Genomic DNA, 7,494 nt, shown 5'->3' with positions numbered 1-7,494 from the left:
AAGAGGGTGCAAACCCTAATTCACAGTTGTGGAAATCCTAAACGCAAAAGGGGCACAAACCCTAACCCTAACCCTAAACGCAAAAGGGGCACAAACCCTAACCCTAATTCTATGTCTATATAAGGGTGGGAGGTCTCAGTTGTATTCACCCCCTTTGGCACATTCATGCTGTGGAAGCTCTGTTAGTGCAACCATTCAATCTTTCTATTCTATCATCTTGCTTCCATTGTGTTGAGAGTGACTGAGAGGGAGAGAGTGAGAGGTGTGTTGAGAGAGGGACTGAGGGAAGGTGAAGCTCTTCGTCGTCTTCTTGCTTTTCTCATCGTCTCTACTAGCTCTTCGACTCGTTGGTGTGCTTGGTGGTGGATGCGAAGGAGCGACGGTATCGGATCGTGTTGATCGTGGTCGTGGAACTATCTTCGAGCCTTCGAAAGGTAAGTTAGGTGAGTTCACTACAACTCGAGCTAGTCTTGTGTTCTTGCTTCCTTGGGTTGGAGAGGAGAATGCTTGGTTAGTTAGAGCGGAGCGTGAGAGACAAGGTGAGAGATTGTCGCCAACGTGAGTTGCAGCTTCTGAAAGAATAGAAGTCCGTCCAAAGTCCCGACTGTTGGTGCGTTTGCCTCAACAAAGAACCTCAGGACAAAAGTTAAAGTTTTCATCCTCTTATCATCCCCAGAGAGATGGGTAGAGTGAAAGTGCTAATTCTATTGTTTTGGACCTTTTGAGATCTTATGTCTCTGATAATCAAAGAGAATGGGAAAATTATTTGCCTTTAGTAGAGTTTGCATACAATAATACGGTGCACTCTAGTATTGGTAAGGCACCCTTTGAGATCATCTATGGTAAGCCTCATTTACCACCCATTCTTCTTACGAAGGATAAGATCTTTGTACCAAATGAGTTTGTCAAAGACATTGATACAACTTTCACTCAAGTAAAAGCTGCTATCCAAAGGACACAAGAGAAGCATAAACGTGAAGCAGATAAGCATAATCATCAGTTAGATCTCAAGTTGGGACATTATGTTCTTCTTAAGTTTGAGAAGGTTTGGTTGAAGAAGCAGAAATGTCAAAAGGGTAAAGTGGTTAAGCATTCTAATTGCTATTATGGCCTTTTCAAGATCACAGATAAGATAAACGATGTGACCTTTTGTTTGGATCTACCAAGTCATTGGAACATTCATAATGCTTTCCATATAAGTTTGCTATGTCCCTATATTGGAGAACCTCCAATGGAACCAATCAAGGAAGATTTACTTGACATAGAAGAAACAGAAGAGTTCCTTGTGCCTGAAAGAATTTTACACCATCAGGACAATACTCTAAGGTCAGGTAAGGTATTATGGAAGTATCTGGTTAAGTTTAAGAATTATCCCCCATTGGACGCTCAGTTTATGATTGACAGAGAACTACAAGACTTTCCAAATCTTCTGAAGGACTATGCATCCCCTCTATAGTTGAGGTCAAATGTTTAGAAGCCAGAGGGATGTCACTAAATTGATTGCTTATTATGCATTCTCTAAGCTTATTTTCTCAAGATATGAAGCAAGCATTGTTTGCACAAGAAGTAGGAGTTATTCCAAATTTTAGAGACTCGCTTAACCTTTTGATCCAGGTCAGATTTAGAGGCTAGATTCAAAAGCACCTAAGAGCATCCATGCCATTTAGAGGCAAGATTCCATGTAGCACCATTGTCCTTGAATCAATGATTTTTGTCTTCTTGTAGCAAGTCCAACATTGCCTTTCTCTCAGGCATGCTTGGAATGACTCCCTTTTCATGAACACATAGAGATGATGCAGTAGTTGCAAATAGGAGGCAATGTTAATGATTGACCTTCCATAAAAGCCACAATATATGCAGCACTAAATGTTCACTAGCACTTGTAGTATCAAGGACAATGAGAGCAAGATATGCACATTGGACGACCATCTTCAGTCAAGAGAAAAGCACCCTTTTCCCCTAACTTCACTAAAATATGCTTTACTGCCATCTCTTGACATCTTCTTGTAGCATGGATAGCATCATCAAGAGTTTCAATTGTTGTTCATGTTAAACGTGCAAGTTTTGTTTCATTTGGACTAAGTATTGTAATGCACTAAAGAAGATCCTCAGGAATTGGTGCTTTCGCACCTCCTACATCCATTATAACAATATACATTTTCTTTCCTACAATGATAATCAAATTCTGGCCACCGGGTTGTAGCAACATGACAATAGCATGGCCTCTGAAAATAGAAATTGAATTGAGATGTTCAATTCTTACACTAGAAGATGATAATGCATAATTTTTCCTCAATGTTCCATGAGATATTTTATGCTAGACATATGATGAATCTAGAATAGTCAGATAGATGGTGATCATGAAATGGATTTGTAACATGATCAAATTATTTTAAAAATCAATGCTCATTGCATGGCCATGAGACCATTTCGAGACCAATATTCCTAGTGCATCACTTAATGGGGTGATCAAAGCACTGTGACGGGGATATCTGGTATAGGTAGTACAAGTTATGAAGGGGAAAATAAGTGTCTGCCAAGTGTAAGAGTGTACACAAAAACCAAGGAGTTACACATAAATGAAGATGGATTGAGTTCTAAGAAGAGAAAGTGCATTAGCATTGTATATATGTATTTATGTGTGCATCCAGGGATGCATGGGAATATTTACTTGTGTGTAATGAACATTGCATTCATTTGTGGTCATCCTCTCCCCTACAAGTCTAGGTTTAGGTATTTTCTTTCATTAAGAAAGACGAGAGAGGGAATTCTCTCACTAAGAAAGACGAGAGACGTGATCTTCTGGAAGTGAGGAGAGAAGTGATTTTCTCGTTCTAAGGTCTAAAATGACACAAACTTTTGTGTAGAATTCAATCTTAAGGTTGAGTCCCAAGGCAATCTAATGAACTCTCCTTATCTATGACTCAAGGTGGTTGCATGGACCACAAGTTAAGAGTACAATTTAAAAAGCTATTTTTTGGAAAATCTATTTTTAAAATATCTCGCAATAGAAAAACGATCTCTAAAAATGGGCTGTGTAGGTTATCAGAAATAGCGAGATCTACAACTTTCATGATGGATGTTTTTTCATCCAAACAACGCACAAAGAGATACCTCGAAATTAGTGCTGCAGAGTGGAATAGCCACATCTTGCATGAAGATCAACTCAACTCTCTCTCTAAGAAGAGAAGCTCTTGAAAGCCTATAAAAGAGGAGGCTCTCCTTGGGTGTAAGGGAGAGGAGAAGGAAGCATCACTTTGTATGTATCCAAGAGGAGAAGAGAATGTGCAAGTGCTGCGGAAGCTGTGTTGAAATCAAGTGCTGCGGAAGCTCTGCTGAAATCAAGTTCCAAGAGGAGAAGAGAAGGTGCAAGTGTTGCGGAAGCTCTGCTGAAATCAAGTTCCAAGAGGAGAAGAGAAGGTGCAAGTGCTGCGGAATCTCTGCTGAAATCAAGTGCCAAGAGGAGATCCCTACACATATTTTGTACGAGAGAAGGAGACTCAAGAAGGATCAAAAGGTGCCAACTTCCAAGTTGTGCAAGTGTTAGCCGGTTGTATACCGTGCAAGGAACCATGATCTTGTTTCAAAGATCTACAAGTAAGAACTGGCTTATGTGTAACAGAGGAGCTTACTCCTTATCAATAATATAACTCCATAAGGGGGGGGACTGGCCCATCTTCCAATCCCTAGTGTGTTGCCAGTTTCTCTACCTCTCTCTCTACATCTTTCTTTTCTCTCATCTATTCTCCCTCTGTGCCAACATAATATTCGCCATATATATTTTAAGTATATAAGAAAGTCGAGCGTGTATCTCAGATTCTATAACAGGACCTAGATGGTTTCCAAATAGGCTAGCATGGAATGGGCAACAATAACACATAGAGGGGCAGTAAAGAGCTTATCACTACTATGGAGTCCAAGGATATTTTGTGTGGGACCACAATGTGAATTGTCGATTATGCTAGTGTGTTGAGAGAGGGATGCCAATAGGAAGGAACTACAATGAAGGATGAGAGCACCTCATCTACATCCATCAACTCCATTTGATGTAATTATCACAAATTTTCCCAAGGAGCAGGCTTAGATCCCCGGCCTTGTTGGAAATGTTAGTACTAAAATATAGGAAGAGTTACCTGAAGAAGAAGGATGTAGCTTGGGACCAATTTAGCAAATGGATAGCATTCTATAATTACATGTTAGATACAAGTGTTCAAGTTGCACGATTGTGGAAGATTGCCAAGAGGATTTAGAAGGCATGATTGTTACAAGAGCCCAAAAGAAGAAAGGGTTATATCAGGAAATGCAAAAGGATGTAGGGAATCAAGTATATTGTTAGGCTATAGTTCCTACCTAGCTATTGATGGTGGATTATGAAATACCTACCACTTGGGGGGGGGGGGGGGGGGTCACTCACAAATATGTGATTGTATCACATGGGCTCAAAATAAGGGAATTTAAAAATACAAAATTACACATTTTTTACATAGAGAAGGGTACCATATAAAGGGATCATTTATAGATTGCATAGGAAATGGGTGTGTTTTACTTCTTGAAAATCCACATATATGGATATTTTTAAATAGGCTTTTAATGCATGTGATATAGAGGGCTTACATATAATAAATGCCCCAAGACCTACCATTTAGATTGAGTATATAGGAAAGATGATTAATGAAGTGTTGTTGGATGGAGGGGCATCCATGGATATCCTTTCAAATGCTGTGTATTATCAAATAAAAGTATAGATTTGGCATCAAAGCCTCTTCAAGTGAAGATGGCTGATTGATACTACTTAGAACATGTTGAATTTTGAAGAATTAGTTAATTTAGGTTACACATTTAAAGTCCAAGGCCAGTTTTTTTGTCCTTTGCACAGATGATTTTGAAGATTCTTATCGTATGTTATCGGAAAGACCTTGGTTTAAGTTGACTAAATGAAGCAAGTTTGGGGTTCTAGATTTGTGATTACTCTCATGGTATTTCAAAGGAGATAACTTTATGCACTCAAGGCAAGATGCTGATTAAATCTAGTTGTAGGTTTGTAGTGGCATAGACCATTCATTTGGCACTTGAAATAGAAGATGATAAGGAGGATCTTTTTCTTCAAGAAAATCCAAGAAAGGTACTGGTATTTGAAATTAATGTGGTTAAAATAGTACAAAATTATAACCTAAAAGAACTCCCTACTACTAACAATGAAGTATAAGGTATACTTGTTGTTTCGAGCATTTAGGAATCAACCACAAACTTGCAAAATGCAAAAATATAGGATCAAAATGTTGCACATTAGATTGAGGAGTGGTGTAGACAATAGGAGAGTAGGAAGAGGTTGCTCATAAAGAAATTGCTAAAGCTGAATAAAGATTTGAATATATCATGTGCATTCTACCCATGTTAAGGAGGATGAAGTAGAGGAAGATTTTGGATTTGCTGAGGTCCCCAAACCCATTAAAGTGAATACTTTTGTGGATCTAGAGTTGAAAGAAGATCCTCTTCATTTATACTTCAAATTTTTAAAAAGTTTAATGTTGTTTTTTTACAAACCTAGAAATATACATATATGAGAGGATTTGATCCTCAGATTAGTCTAGATAGAATCAATTCGAAGAAATATACTAAGCTTGTTGTTTAGTGTTGCTAAAGGATGAATTCGAATTATGCAAATTAGGTGAAGGAGGAGTTGGATAAAATTCTATGAGGTGGATTCATTTAGCCCCTTAATAAGGTAACTTGGCTATCTCCTATTGTGGTAGTTCACAAGCAAAATGGGAAGATCAATGTGCATGTGGACTATAGGAAGTTAAATGTAGCTATTATAGGTGATCCATTCCCTCTTTCCTTTATGGATTCATTGCTGGATGATGTTGTGGGTCATCAAAAGTATGGTTTCATTGATGGTTTTTTAGGATATAATCAAATTTGCTACTAAATGATGTCGTTTTGTCCAAATGATATGGGAAAAACAACATTTATAACAAAAAGGGGTACTTTGGTCAACACGGTGATGAATTTTGGCTTGAAGAATGGTCTTGCAGAGTTTTAGGGGGCCACATATTGGACTTTGATTCTTACTCGACTTCTTTTGTGAGGGCCTTCTTAGATGATTTCGGTGTTTTTGGAAGGAAGGAGGAGCATCTTCACCATCAAAGACTATGTTTTAAAATATGCTAGGTGTATGGGTTGTCTTTGAATCCTTTTAAATTGGTGTTTGCAGCCAAGAGGGGAGTACTGCTTGCTCGCACAATTTCTAAAGAAGGGATGGCCATTCATCCCAGGAAGATTGAAATGGTGAGGACTGAAGTTTAGCTAGATAGTTTTTGAGGTGATGCTTTGAAAAAAATGTTGGTAGTAGCACCTATTTTGCCCTTGCTCAGGGGGTCCACTTATAAGAAATCATCTATATAATGTGTGCTCAAAGGAGATTAAGAAATATCATTTCTTTACATACTATAAGGCCTTAAATGACCCCTTTTACTTTAGTAATCTTATAGATTTTTTCCAAATTGTCATTAAAAAATCCATTTTGTCAATATAATCCTATAAATTTTACTAAGTATAACACCTTTTCTTTTAAAGTCATGTGGTATCTTACATGTTCTATAAGGTGGACCTCCTGGGCCCCCTTGGTGAAATCTACCATTTCATGTTTTTGTGGACACACCCGATATTGTTGTTGGTGTAGTTTTAATGTAGGATGAAATTCCACACTAGTTCCACCTTGTTTATTATGCAAGCAAAAGATTTAGTGTTGCAGAAAAGAATTATTCTATCATAGAAAGAGAAGCTCTTGGCATGGTATTTGCATTGTAGAAATATATACATTATTTGTTGGCTAAAGATGTTATTTTCCATATGGATCATCAAGCTTTGCTGTATTTATAGAATAAGCCTCGGGTAACATGTTAGGTTGTTACTTTTGCAAGAATCTAGTTATTATGTGGTTCATATGCCTCGTAAAGAACATGCAACCAATTTTTGAGTAGATTGGAAGTCCAAGAGAAGCAAGTTGGTATTGATAATCAGTTACTAGATGCAGACTTGTTTGGAGTACATGTGCATAGTGCAAATATGTATTATGATCAACTCTTGAAGTTTTTACTTTCAAGCATCATGCTTGATTCACTGTTTAGATCATGAAGGAAGCTAACATTGTGCAGTAAATCTTTTCAAGGCATTTTTGGACAGTTGTATAAATAGGGGCTTGATGATATACTTAGATATTGTGTACCTAAGGAAGAACAATGGGCAGTTCTTGAGGAGATGCATGCTAGATTTTCAAGAGGGCATTTTTCAAGAGAAGTGATATGTTGGAAGAACTTCCAATTTGGATTATTGTTTTAAAGGATGTTTATTAATTTGCTAATACTCACATGATTTGTGCTAAGGAAGGACAACCACAACCAAGGATCATATGCCCGATCATTCGGTTTTGCCTTTGGATCCTTTCCATAATTGGAGGATAGACTTTGTTTGATGCCAGGAGGCATATTCCAT

At 37.8% G+C, this 7,494-nt stretch overlaps 1 pseudogene; it reads right to left on the bottom strand.

Annotated features, from left to right (window-relative positions):
• Positions 1-1,701: 1,701 nt before the first annotated feature.
• LOC148019379 (ribokinase pseudogene) lies at positions 1,702-6,640 on the bottom strand (annotated as a pseudogene).
• Positions 6,641-7,494: the final 854 nt, after the last annotated feature.

Source organism: Lygodium microphyllum, chromosome 20, assembly GCF_053477565.2.
Source record: "Lygodium microphyllum isolate KBCC chromosome 20, Lygodium_microphyllum_v1.1.10, whole genome shotgun sequence".
NCBI lineage: Eukaryota > Viridiplantae > Streptophyta > Polypodiopsida > Schizaeales > Lygodiaceae > Lygodium > Lygodium microphyllum.
This window is presented reverse-complemented; position numbering and strand designations above follow the sequence as displayed.